The 13,870-nt window shown below is 44.2% G+C and overlaps 1 protein-coding gene across 2 annotated transcripts in view; it reads left to right on the forward strand.

Annotated features, from left to right (window-relative positions):
- Positions 1-2,381: 2,381 nt before the first annotated feature.
- Positions 2,382-13,870, forward strand: part of LOC141117810 (uncharacterized) — a 192,907-nt gene continuing 181,418 nt past the window's right edge. Inside the window, exon 1 of one of the 2 annotated variants that reach the window (XM_073610841.1) lies at positions 2,382-3,413. The gene's annotated coding sequence lies outside the window, so the exon portion shown is untranslated. The remainder of the gene's footprint in view (positions 3,414-13,870) is intronic. The other variant, XM_073610840.1, reaches the window with a different exon arrangement.

The raw sequence follows: 13,870 nt of genomic DNA on the forward strand, positions 1-13,870 counted from the left end.
GGAAGGAGGAGGGAAGCTGCCATGAAGACGGAGAGGCAGGGTGAAGCTGCCTGCCAAGGAGGAGGAGACGCTGGAAGAAGCCAAAGTTAAAGGCCACCTAGATGGGGTAAGTGCAGGGCTGTTTGACTGAGCGACTGACCGATCATCTGGGGGGGTGAGGTTTTGTCTGCCAAACCCCCCCCAAATATACAGCACCAGCTGCCACTAGTACCTAGCATGTGATTCGGTACTTCCAGGCAGGGGGCATGTGCGCGCCACCGGTGCCTCTGTAATTAGCGGACCGATCAGCAGGTGCCAGCCAATGGATATATGCCGGAACCTGCTGATCGGCGAGGAGAGACACAGAACAGAGCTTTGCCTATGTAAACAAGGCAGAGCTCTGTTCCATCAACAGGGATGTAGTGGATATTGTTTCTCTGCAAAGCAGGGAATCAAATCTAACTCATCCCTTCGTAAAAACAGCATATGGTAAACTCAAAAACACTGGTTAGGCACACATTTAACCCTTTGACCACCCTAGATGCTTAACCCATTACCAACCAGTGTCATTAGTACAGTGACAGTGCATTTTTTTAGCACTGATCTATATATTAGTGTCACTGGTTCCCACAAAGTGTCAAAAGTGTCAGTGTCAGATTGTCTACCACAATATCGCAGTCCCGCTACAGCGCAAAAAATAAAAAACCCAGTGGTGATCAAATATGTACAGCGTTGCATGACCACACAATTGACAGTTAAAGTAACGCAGTGCCGTATAGCAAAAAATGGCCTGGTCATGAAGGGGGTAAATCTTCCAGAGGGCAAGTAGTTAATGGTCTTCAAACTAAGGGGCCAAATCTGGGCTGCTGTAAGATTTTATCCAGATGGCAGCTGGGTCAGTGTCCACTCACACGGGTCTGTACAGTCCCTGCACAGCTGAGCTCAGACTGAGGGAGCATGCTGATAGGAGGAGAGAACATAGTGAGAGCAAGAGGTGCTTATTGGTCCACTGTTTCTTCTATCACTGTCCAATCAGAGGAAGAGGGAGGGGCAAGACCTATAAGAGTTACTTAACTGCAGCAGGAATAATCAGGTTGACTGCTTTGCCAGACAATAAGAACAGATACTAAGAATTACACTCAGCATACAAAACAAGAGACGTGGCATTGTGTACCCTCCATACATACCCAACATACAGGACAAGAGAAGTGCTACTATGCAGAGAACATACATGCACAATAAGAACAGATACCGAGAATTACACCCAGTATACAGAACAAGAGAAGTGGTACTGTGCAGAGAACATACATAGAGAATAGGAACAGATACTGAGAATTACACTGGAAATACAAAACATGATAAATGGTACTGTGCAGAGTCCATACATACAGAAAACTACCCCCAGCTTGCAAGACAAGATTGGTGCTACTGTGCATTGTTACTGTGCATTGATACTGAGAATCACAGTGAGCATACAGGACAAGTTGCACTGTGCAGCATCCATACACACAGAATAAAAACAGATATTGGGAATTACACCCAGCTTTCAGAACTTAGAAAGTGTTACTGTGCAGAGTCCATACATACAGAATAAGAACAGATACTGAGAATTACACCCAGTGTACAGAACAAGGCAATAGAAGGAGTACTGTGCAGAGCTAATATCTACAGGATAAAACAGATACTGAAAAGTGGTAACTGTGTCACATTTATATAAGAAGATAAAAATGGAAATGTTATTTTTTTAAATGAATGTTTTGGACCAATCTAACCCTCAACTATACAATTATTCCGTGGTTGAAGTCTGTACTGTAAGATTGGAACATAGCGGATAATTATTATTATTATTTCAGGTACTTATATAGCGACGTCAATTTACGCAGCGCTTTACATATACATTGTACATTCACATCAGTTCCTACCCTCAAGGAGTTTACAATCTAAGGTCCCTAACTCACATTCATACATACTAGTGACAATTTAGACAGAAGCCAATTAACCTACCAGCATGTCTTTGGATTAGAAAGTTTCTATAGTTTCTGAAGTGTGTGTTCTTTACCCCCTACATTGTAAAGTGAATATGTAAAGCCCCTAATATGTAAGGACGGGTCAGTAAAATGTTTCTTGGTTTATTTGGACATTTCTACAATATCCTGAATTTTATATTAGGAGACTGTAGAGCAGAACTCCATACAGAAATATGAAGGATAAATCTGTTTTTCCCCAATATTCCCTATTTTCCCTGTTGTTGTCTTTATGTCCTATTTGTCTGTCCAATCTGTGTGCTGACACTTTGTCATTTTGCCAAATTGCATCCTCTGTAGAGTTTCCTTGTGAAAACTTCCTGTGAATTCCGAACTTCAACACTTTTCCTGCAGCCTCCTCCCAGCCCCAGATAACACACAGCTCAACCCCTCGTTCCTGTACAGACTCTGCGTTCTCCACTATTCCCCTATACAAAAGGATTTACTCAACAAGAAGACTCCCAAAGTGTATGCAGCTGCTGGGACCTTTATCCATCATACTAAGTATCCAACTTCTAAACTACCTGCTTCCCTGGGACACAACTGGCACTTCTGTTCAACTATCTGCGTCCCTGGGGCTCGTCTAACTTTCCTGTTCAACTACCTGCATCCCTGGTACTCAACTGACCCTTCTGTTCAACTATCAGTGCCCCTGCGCCTTCTGTTCAACTACTGGTGCTACTGGTGCTCAACTGACCCTTGTGTTCTACTATCTGCATCCCTGGGACTCAACTGACTCTTCTGTTCAACTATCTGAATCCTTGGGACTCAACCATCTACTCTGTCAACTATCTGCATCCCTGGGACTCAACTGACCATACTGTTCAACTATCTGCACCCCTGGGACTCAACTGACTCTTCTGTTCAACTATCTGAATCCTTGGGACTCAACCATCTACTCTGTCGACTATCTGCATCCCTGGGACTCAACTGACCATACTGTTCAACTATCTGCATCCCTGGGACTCAACTGACCTTTCTGTTCAACTATCTGCACCCCTGAGACTCAACTGACCCTTTTCTTCAACAATCTGCAGCCCTGAGACTCAACTGACCCTTCTGTACAACTATCTGCACCCCTGAGACTCAACTGACCCTTCTGTACAACTATCTGCACCCCTGAGACTCAACTGACCCTTCTGTTCAACTATCTGCACTCCTGGGACTCAACTGACCCTTCTGTACAACTATCTGCACCCCTGAGACTCAACTGACCCTTCTGTTCAACTATCTGCACTCCTGGGACTCAACTGACCCTTCGGTTCAACTATCTGCACCCCTGGGACTCAACTGACTCTTTGGTTCAACTATCTGCACCCCTGGGACTCAACTGACCCTTCGGTTCAAATATCTGCACTCCTGGGACTCAAGAAACCTTTCTGTTCACCTGACGGGACATCCCATCCAAGTGTGAGTACATCTGAATTCCCTAACATCAAACAGATGAGGCTCTATTTCCCATATCCAACTTAAGGTACCCACACTCATTATTGTTTGACAGCTGGCCATACAGTTTGATTGAGTGATTGTAATTTTCATCCAAATTTTATCGCAAAAGCCATTCAGTTGGAGACATAAAATGGTGGCTTCCATCTTGTCGAAACTGCCTCGATCAATCTTGCTTTCGACAAAATTGCTGTTATTTCATTAATTCAATTTTTTCAAAAACTTGTCGATTGATAGAATTCAGATGGTCAATCAAACTCATAGGTGGTAGAATGCATGGTTCGAAGTGTACAGTATGTAACCTCTAACAAAAATATATCTTATGCTTCCCTTTGGCCTGTGAAATTGAGACCTGGTTCACATTGATGCGATTTGGCATGCCAAATCGGCGGCAATTGCAGGCAATGGCACCGTCCGAACCGGTGCGATGCCGTATTGATTCCCAAAAGTAGTTTCTCTACTACTTTTGGGGATTTTGGGGTGCGATTTCTATTGACATCTGTGCAGAAACCCGCACAGATGTCTCTAAAATCGCCCCCGAAGTCAGGACTGACATGCAGGAATGAAATTGTGCGAGTTTAGCTGAACTCGCACGATTTCATTCCAGCAGTCAGTGTGAACCTGGGCTTATATCTGTTTGACAAGTAGCTGTTCATCCAGCCAGAAATCTTGAGAGCTGATAAGTTCCTTTAAGCTCATCACGCATGTTACAATCTGATTATATATTGTACTGTAGATCTACAAAAAACTACTACTACTAAAGGTAGTACAAGTACCTTCCTAATTTGGGTACGAATTGATTGAATAGATTAGGTAGGGGCCTCATATTACATAGCTTTGGTAAATGTAAAATTGATTGTATAAGGATTGTATGGTCAGATTGTAACATGTATATTCCCTACTATCTCCTGTTACGGAGAAGAGAGGGAGGTGTTATATAGTCCTAACATGCTACCTGTCCTAGGGTGACAACACTGCTCAGTCATCACCCTTGGAAAGGAAGTGTGGTATGGCAGAGTGAAAAAAGAAAACTAGTGCAACCATCACATCTAAGAACTGGTAAGCTGCAATATATACAATTGTGTTTTTGGATTTGCATCCACTTTAAGGCAACCACCTTTGATCAATCAGTCAAGATTGCCTGAAATTTGCCATGTACATAACCAACCTAAGGCTACGATCACCCGGGGTTCTGATAGTTTCCTGTCCTCAGAGGTGGATAAGCCATGGCACCTGGATCCAGCAACATGGCTGCACACAATCAGAAGACAAATCTGACAGCTGCCAATGACAGCAGACAGTGGTGGTGCGTCCATAAGAGCACATGTGCGCCACCCCCTCTCTCCTGCCATCCCCCTCTAGCACCAATAGATAGATTCATGCATTGCATGAATCTATCGATTCATGCATTGCATGAATCTATCTATGGCTGCCGCTGCCACCCCCTATTCAGGCACCTGGTCCCTTTTCAGGCACAGGGTGCCTGAATTACAGTGGCGGGGGGTGGTTTTGAAGCACCTAATTAGAGCCATAGACTCTAATAGGCGTCAAAAAAGGTGACCTGCGAGCGCCCAGCATGGCGCTCGCAGGTCACTCAGGTGTGTTAGAAAAGCGAATGAACATTCGCTTTCCTAACACTAAACTGCCTCTCTGCCAATCAGGTGCTTGGATCTGTTACCCGTCACCTGGCTGAAATGACAGGCGCTGTGATTGGACGCCAGGCGTTTGATGGGGCACAGTGGGAGCAATTGATGGGCACAGTGGCTGCGTTTGATAGCACAGTGGCTGCGTTTGATAGCACAGTGGCTGCGTTTGATGGCACAGGGGCATCAATTGATGAGCACAGTGGCAGCAATTGATGGGCACAGTGGCTGCATTTTATGGGGCACAGTGGCTGCATTTGATGGCACAGTGGCTACATTTGATGGCACAGTGGCTGCATTTGATGGCACAGTGGCTGCGTTTGATGGGCACAAAGGTGGAAATTGCTGGGCACAGTGGCGGCATTTGATGGGCACAGTGGCTGCATTTTTTTGGGGGCACAGTGGCTGCGTTTGATGGCACAGTGGCTGCGTTTGATGGCACAGTGGCTGCGTTTGATGGCACAGTGGCGGCAACTGATGGGCACAGTGGCTGAGATTGATGGTACAATGAGGCTGCAATTGATGGGGTTTTTTTCAGAATTTTTCAGCTTGCGCCCCCCCAAAAAATTTGGAGCACCAGCCGCCACTGACAGCAGGCAACTTTTAGAACTAACGGCAAAAATGGACTGATTTTTGCAAGCGGTTGATATTGGCCCCCCATGTGCGGCTGTGTCAGCATAGGCTAACAACAAATTTTAATTTGCTTCCTTTTGGTCTGTCAGCTACACCATTGAAAATAAATGAAAGCGGAAAAAAAGGAGCTGTTCAATCCAGCCAGAAATCTTGCATGGTCTCTGCCTCTGGACTGTTATCAATTAGCATTGTTCCCTGCTAACTCGGTAGACTACAAAATACCTCCCCCTGTTATGTAGAAGAGAGGGAGTCATAACACAGTGTTGTGTAGCACTAACACACTCCCTAGGTGACAACTTTGTTCAGTATAGCTGTCATCCTAAGACAGAAAATGTATTAATGGCAGGATCACCAGGTTTAAATAAAGGGGAAAAAAAACTGTAAAAGAAAAAAAGAAGAAACTAATGCAGCCACCACATCAAAAGTCAAGTAATCTGCAATACGAACAATTTTTCGTCTTGGGTTTTGGGATACATTTTAAGACAACTGCTTTCAATTATCACTGTTTGATCGACAGTGGAGATTGCCCAAAAGTTGCCAACCGTATGGCTTGTCTAAACAGTCTCATTATTGGTCCTTCCATGGTTCAAAACTGTGGTAGAATTTTCTATCAGATGTGTTAGATTGTATGCAATACTGATTAGATGAGGTGGAAAATCTCTTCTGTTACTCAGTGGACCTATGAGTGTGCCACACCATCCACTAAATGGTATGCTTAGGCTTCAGGCACATGACCATACAGAGGCCGTACAGCATGCAGAGCCTGTGTAATGATATTGTTGGGGCCAGCTGTTGCCACATACAGCCCCCAAATAAGATGCATTAGAGGCGGCTACGCGTTTTCATGCCCAATCAGGAAGATGCCCAGAAGAGATGTGACCCTATGCTTTCCCTCCGTGTTAGGAAACTTTCACTGCCACTAGTGTTGTGCCTAACAGATAGAGTACCTTTCCATGCACTGCCCACTTGCATAAAGCGCACTAAACCAAGAAACCAGAGCCTTAAAGCGGAGTTGCACTCAATAGTGGAACTTCCACTTATCCGTCTCCTCCCCCCTCCCGTGCCACATTTGCCACCTTTCAGGGGGGAGGGGGGGTGGGTACCTGTTTTTGATCACTCCTCCTTCCTTTGCCACCAGACCAATTTGAAATCTCAGTGCACTTGCGCAGTAGGGAACCAGCTGTGAAGCTGAAAGGCCTCATAAAGGCCAGATTTGTGGAGGACACGACTAATAGTTGTCCTGTGGACAGATTCTCCCACCTGAGCTGTGGATCTCTGCAGCTCCTCCAGAGTTACCATGGGCCTCTTGGCTGCTCCTCTGATGAATGCTCTCCCTGCCCGGCCTGTCAGTTTAGGTGGACGGCCATGTCTTGGTAGGTTTGCAGTTGTGTCATACTCTTTCCATTTTTGGATGATGGATTGAACAGTGCTCTGTGAGATGTTCAAAGCTTGGGATATTTTTTTATAACCTAACCCTGCTTTAAACTTCTCCTCAACTTTATCCCTGACCTGTCTGGTGTGTTCCTTGGCATTCATGATGCTGTTTGTTCACTAAGGTTCTCTAACAAACCTCTGAGGGCTTCACAGAACAGCTGTATTTATACAGAGATTAAATTACTCACAGGTGGACTCTATTTACTAATCCGGTGACTTCTGAAGGCAATTGGTTCCACTAGATTTTAGTTAGGGGTATCAGAGTAAAGGGGGCTGAATACAAATGCACGCTACAGTTTTCACATATTTGTAAAAAAAATTGAAAATCATTTATCATTTTCCTTCCACTTCACAATTATGTGCCACTTTGTGTTGGTCTATCACATAAAATCCCAATAAAATACATTTACGTATTTGGTTGTAACATGACAAAATGTGGAACATTTCAAAGGGTATGAATACTTTTTCAAAGCACTGTATGTGCTCAGCCTTATTGATTCTTCTTTTCTTTATTTTGCATGTTTTTTTTTTGGTAAATTTTATATGGAGATCCTGGCAGTACTTCAACAAATATGGTGACAACACACTTGCAATACAGCAGTAGCTTTGTCAGGGCTTTTTTTCTCAAAGAATTCAGAGTTCAGGAACTCCCCTCTTCTGGGTCACCCCTTGTTTCCACACCTACCCACCTCTGAGCCCTGTTCCACCCCTTACCCACCTCCCAGTACCACCTATTTTAGTGAATACAGAGTCAACTATCATTTTGTGGTGCTAGGTAAATGGAATTTGTTAATAACAAGAAAAGTAGTAAAATAGATCCCCAACAGCAACAATAGATTCACCCAGAAACAATAGACCCCCCCAGCAACAATGGACTCCCACAATAAAATATCACCCCAGCAGCAACAACAGATCTTCCAGCAGCCAACATCTATAGACTTGCCAGCAGCCAGAAACAATAGACTCCCTCCCTCAACAGTAGATTACTTCCAACAACAATTGATCCCCCCAGAAAGAACAGACCTCCCCAGCAACAACAGACCGCCACTCAAAAAATAGATCCCCTCCAGGAACAATAGATCCCCCAGCAGCCAGTATCAATAGACCCTCCAACACACCTCAACACTCCTTGCCATTACATACAGTCAGTCCTGGAGGTGCCGGAACTGTGTTCCTCCACGTTCCCGCTGAAAGAAAAAAGCCCTGAATGTTGTCATTCCATCCAGTTTGTAATACAGCAGTAGCATTGTCAGTCTGCCCTACTCGCTTACTGGGATAGGCTAATGGGAGCCATGCTAATGCTACTAATGCACTTGTAATCTACTCATTGTCAGCATACTCCATGCTGCCACTCAGTGTTTGCCACATCCTCTGCATAACCCTACAAATTTGATTAACAGCAGGGACACAGCAGTGTAAATAACATCTCAGAATACCAGGATTTGAAGTCCCTGGCCCAGCAGCAATTTCACAAAACGGGGACATAACTACAAATCATGGGGCCCCATTCTAATGGTGCCCCATGCTAATTCTCTCTCTGTAATAAATGCTTCTTTCTAGATAGAGAAGGGTAATTGACAATGATCCTGAAGTAAGACTTCAAACCTTCTATATGGGAAATTTCACATTTTACTTTTTCATATTGCCCCTCCACCACAGGCCCCACAGCAGCCGCATGGGCTGCCATGGCAATTGTTAAACCACTGCCACAAAGTTAACGCCAGAGCTGCCCATTCAGGCTCGGTAGTGGTGGTCACATGTCAAAGGAATAAAAGACTCTGGCCCCTTTCACACTGGGGCGGTAGGGGGCGTCGGCGGTAAAACAGCGCTATTTTTAGCGCTGTTTTACCGCGGTATTCGGCCGCTAGCGGTGCAGTTTTAACCCCCCGCTGGCGGCCGAAAAAGGGTTAAAACCCCTTCGTATAGCGCGGCTAAAGCCGCGGTATTACCGCGGTATAGCCGCGCTGTCCCATTGATTTCAATGGGCAGGAGCGGTTTAGGAGTTGTGAATACACCGCTCCTTCACCGCTCCAAAGATGCGGCTTGCAGGAGATTTTTTCTTCTCCTGCCAGCGCACCGCTTCAGTGTGAAAGCCCTCGGGCTTTCACACTGAACAAACAGCAGAGGCTGTTTAGGGGCGGTTTGCAGGCGCTGTTTTTAGCGCAATAACGCCTGCAAACCGCCCCAGTGTGAAAGGGGCCTTAATCACTTCAGCCTGGAAGGATTTACCCCCTTCCTGACCAGAGCACTTTTTGCAATTGGGCACTGCGTCACTTTTTCTGACAATTGCGTGGTCGTGCGACGTTACACCAAAATGACGCCTTTTTTTCCCACAAATGGTGATATTTGATGACCTCTGTGGTTTTTATTTTTTGCGCTATAAACAAAAAAAGAGTGCCAATTTTGAAAAAAAACACAATATTTTTTACTTTTTGCTATAGAAAATATCCCAAACAAAGTATAAAAAACCAAATTTATTCCTCAGTTTAGGTCGATATGTATTCTTCTACATATTTTTGGTAAAAAAAAATCGCAATAAGCGTATATTGATTGGATTGCGCAAAAGTTGTAGCGTCTACAAAATAGGGGATAGATTTATGTCATTTTTAGGCTCCATGCACACTGGAGCTCATACACCGAGGTTTTTTGGAGTTTGGGCGTTTTTTTTAACAGCCCATAAACTCCACTCTATGTTATCCTATGTGTCCATGCACACATGGATGTTTTTGGATGTTTATCAGCAGTGGAGTTTATGGGCTGTTTTCTGAATGCCATAAAATCGCGTTCAGGAGTCGTTTTTCTGACCATAAAAAATGCCAAACGCTGATAAGCGCTGATAAACGTTGATAAACGCTCAAAAACATGGCTCACCAGCGTTTAACGTTTTGGATCTATTGAATAAAAAAAACGCTAATGCGGAAAAATGCTACGAAACGCTAATAAACACTATTGCAAAAACATTAAAAAACGTTAAAAGACTCACTGCAAAGCTACTGGTGTTTTTATAATGTTATTTTAACGTCCAGTGTGCATGGAGCCTTATTATAATTTTTTTTTTATTAGTAATGGCGATCTGCGATTTTTTTTATCGTGACTGCGACATTGCGGTGGACACATCGGACACTTTTGACACTATTTTGGGACCATTGTCATTTATACAGTGATCAGTGCTATAAAAATGCACTGATTACTGTGTAAATGACACTGGCAGGGAAGGGGTTAACCACTAGAGGGCGATCAAGGGGTTAAGTGTGTTCTAGGGAGTGATTCTAACTGTGGGGGGGATGGGCTCACGACAACACGGCAGAGATAACTGCTCCCGATGACAGGGAGCAGTAGATCTCTGTCATGTTGCTAGGCAGAACAGGGAAATGTCTTGTTTACATCTCTCGTTCTGCCTCTCCGTGCCACGATCAGGGGGACACCGGCAGAAATCGAGTCCACAGGACCCGCGGGCACGGTCACGCAGTACGCGACACGCGCTCGCCCAATAGCCCGTAAATTAAAGGGGATGTATAGGTACGCCCATTTGCCCACCGCTGCCATTGTGCCGACGTATATCAGCGTGCGGCGGTTGGCAAGTGGTTAAATTATGTATTATTTTATTTTAAATAATATATGCAGAATGCCAACATGGAAGAGTAGCGTGCATGAATGTGATAGTCACAATATTGTACCGGCTCACTAAATGCAAATAAAACATTCCTGTTAAGGAAGTGAATTGCAGTCCTGGCGATGGATGTTACTGTAGTCTAGTTTTTACACATTCAGCGGTGTATTTGATCTATTATGCCAGTATTATTGCTCAGTTTATGTGATTGTTATCTTAGCTGTCTGCACAGCGTCATTTCATTCGATCTAATCTGGAAGCAGAAAAAAAAAAAAAGGATTGATCAAATTAAAAAAAAGATAGAATGTGAAAAAATGGTGCCCTTTTTAATGTTTTTTCCATTTGATGACAATCCACTGTGTCAAAAACAATTGCCATTTTTTCATAACATGGTTTTCATTTTTTTCTGTAATTCTTTGTTGCATCTCAACACTGCTGATCTCATAAGGCTCCATTCCCACTTGTGCGACTTGTCATGCAACTTTGGACATCAAAGTCGCATGACAAGTCGTTCTCCATGTTTTCCAATGATACCCATTCATATATGCATGACTTAACATTGCAGCAACTTCAAAGTAGTTCATACACTACTCTAGTCCGACTTTCATGCAACTTGAGGGCCATAGACTTCAATGTTAACCCTCTGAAGTTGCACGAAAGTCGTACCTGAATGTTATACAATGCAACTTCTGTGCAACAGTTGTCCATTATCAAAGCCAAAGTCGTTTCCAAGTTGTACCCATCCAAAGTTGTGTCAAAGTTGCATCAATGTTGCAACTTTGGAGTTGTACAAGGGTGAATGGAGCCTTACAGCCTCTTTGCAACTACTTCCTGTCTATATACATCCCAGTGATGACCACATGGCATTTCCAGATGGTGACAACAGTGGACCATGGCTGCATAATATCTTTTGAAATGACCACTTGCATACCTCACAACTTTTTGAGATCGGAACGGGGGACACCCATTAGCAAAAGTATGTAGGCATAGGACACACCCCTTGCCACAACCCTTAAAAGGCAAATTATAAAAAAAAAAAATATATAGTTACACCCACAAGTGTTTCTTTACCACTACTATTCCTTTATATTGGCTTTTGGAATTTACAAATGCAGCAATTTAGAAATCGGATGAAAGGTTTAGCACTGGGAAACACTTTTTGAAAGATAAAAAGTGCATTTTATATACAACTATATAGATCAGACCAAAATGAGGGACAAATGAGGGGGAACGAGGGACAGAGGGACATTGCTCCAAATCAGGGACAGTCCCTAGAAATCAGGGACAGTTGGGAGGTATGCACTTGTAGTCTCCATTGGACAATTTAGAAGCAATCAAGGAGACTGGGACCACACATTGTCACTGAAGTAACCCACCCTAGTAAGGTCATCTTATGACTGAAACGCGTCAGCGTTTGTTGCTCTATGGATTATTTTAATCAGTGAAAATATTAAGGAAGAAACTTTTATACTTACCTTGTTGCCGACATGTGATTTGGATGTCTATACACAAGCATATGAAGATGGCTAGTGTGGCACGGTGATGTTTAAGTCTTAGCCTGAGCGCTGTCTGATCAGGTTGTAGCACCTTATTCCCCTTTTGAATTGTCACTGAAGGAAATGCTTGAACAAGGACCTTCATGGCAGGATCATCAGGTTCTATTTTAACCTTTTTACAGCAGCCCTTTAAGGGGGTGTTAATGCTGGGAGACAAGGGCGTTCGGATTACATGATTACCGTGATTGGCCATCACAGCAGTCACATGATTGAGAGCCCATCCTGCCAACTCCCAATCACAAACTAGACTGAGAGTTATCAGTGACAGCTTGGTCGGTGCAATAGGAGCGTGCAGAGAATGCTCCCAGCTGGGACTCTCTTGGATACATACAGTATCTCACAAAAGTGAGTACACCCCTCACATTTTTGTAAATATTTTATTATATCTTTTTATGTGACAACACTGAAGAAATGACTCTTTCCTACAATGTAAAATAGTGAGTGTACAGCTTGTATAACAGTGTAAATTTGCTGTCCCCTCAAAATAACCCAACACACAGCTATTAATATCTAAACCGCTAGCAACAAAAGTAAGTACACCCCTAAGTAAAAATGTCCAAATTGGGTCCAAAGTGTCAATATTTTGTGTGGCCACCATTATTTTCCAGCACTGCCTTAACCCTCTTGGGCATGGAGTTCATCAGAGCTTCACAGGTTGCCACTGGAGTCCTCTTCCACTCCTCCATGACGACATCATGGAGCTGGTGGATGTTCCAGACCTTTGCGCTCCTCCACCTTCTGTTTGAGGATGCCCCACAGATGCTCAATAGGGTTTAGGTCTGGAGACATGCTTGGCAAGTCCATCACCTTTACCCTCGGCTTCTTTAGCAAGGCAGTGGTCATCTTGGAGGTGTGTTTGGGGTCGTTATCATGTTGGAATACTGCGCTGCGGCCCAGTCTCCGAAGGGAGGGGATCATGCTCGGCTTCAGAATGTCACAGTACATGTTGGCATTCATGGTTCCCTCAATGAACTGTAGCTCCCCAGTATCGGCAGCACTCATGCAGCCCCAGACCATGACATTCCCACCAGCATGCTTGACTGTAGGCAAGACACACTTGTCTTTGTACTCCTCACCTGGTTGCCGCCACACACGCTTGACACCATCTGAACCAAATACATTCATCTTGGTCTCATGAGACTACAAGACATGGTTCCAGTAATCCATGTTCTTAGTCTGCTTGTCTTCAGCAAACTGTTTGTGGGCTTTCTTGTGCATCATCTTTAGAAGAGGCTTCCTTCTGGGACGACAGCCATGCAGACCAATTTGATGCAGTGTGCGGCGTATGGTCTGAGCACTGGCAGGCTGACCCCCACCTTCAACCTTTGCAGCAATGCTGGCAGCACTCATACGGCTCATACGAGCCTTGTTCTGAGTGAAACCTGTCTTGTTAAACCGCAGTGTGGTCATGGCCACCGTGCTCCAGCTCAGTTTCAGGGTCTTAGCAATGTTCTTATAGCCTAGGTCATCTTTATGTAGAGCAACAATTCTTTTTTTTCAGATCCTCAGAGAGTTCTTTGCCATGAGGTGCCATGTTGAACTTCC

Source organism: Aquarana catesbeiana, linkage group LG13 (genome assembly GCF_042186555.1).
Source record: "Aquarana catesbeiana isolate 2022-GZ linkage group LG13, ASM4218655v1, whole genome shotgun sequence".
Classification (NCBI taxonomy): Eukaryota; Metazoa; Chordata; class Amphibia; order Anura; family Ranidae; genus Aquarana; species Aquarana catesbeiana.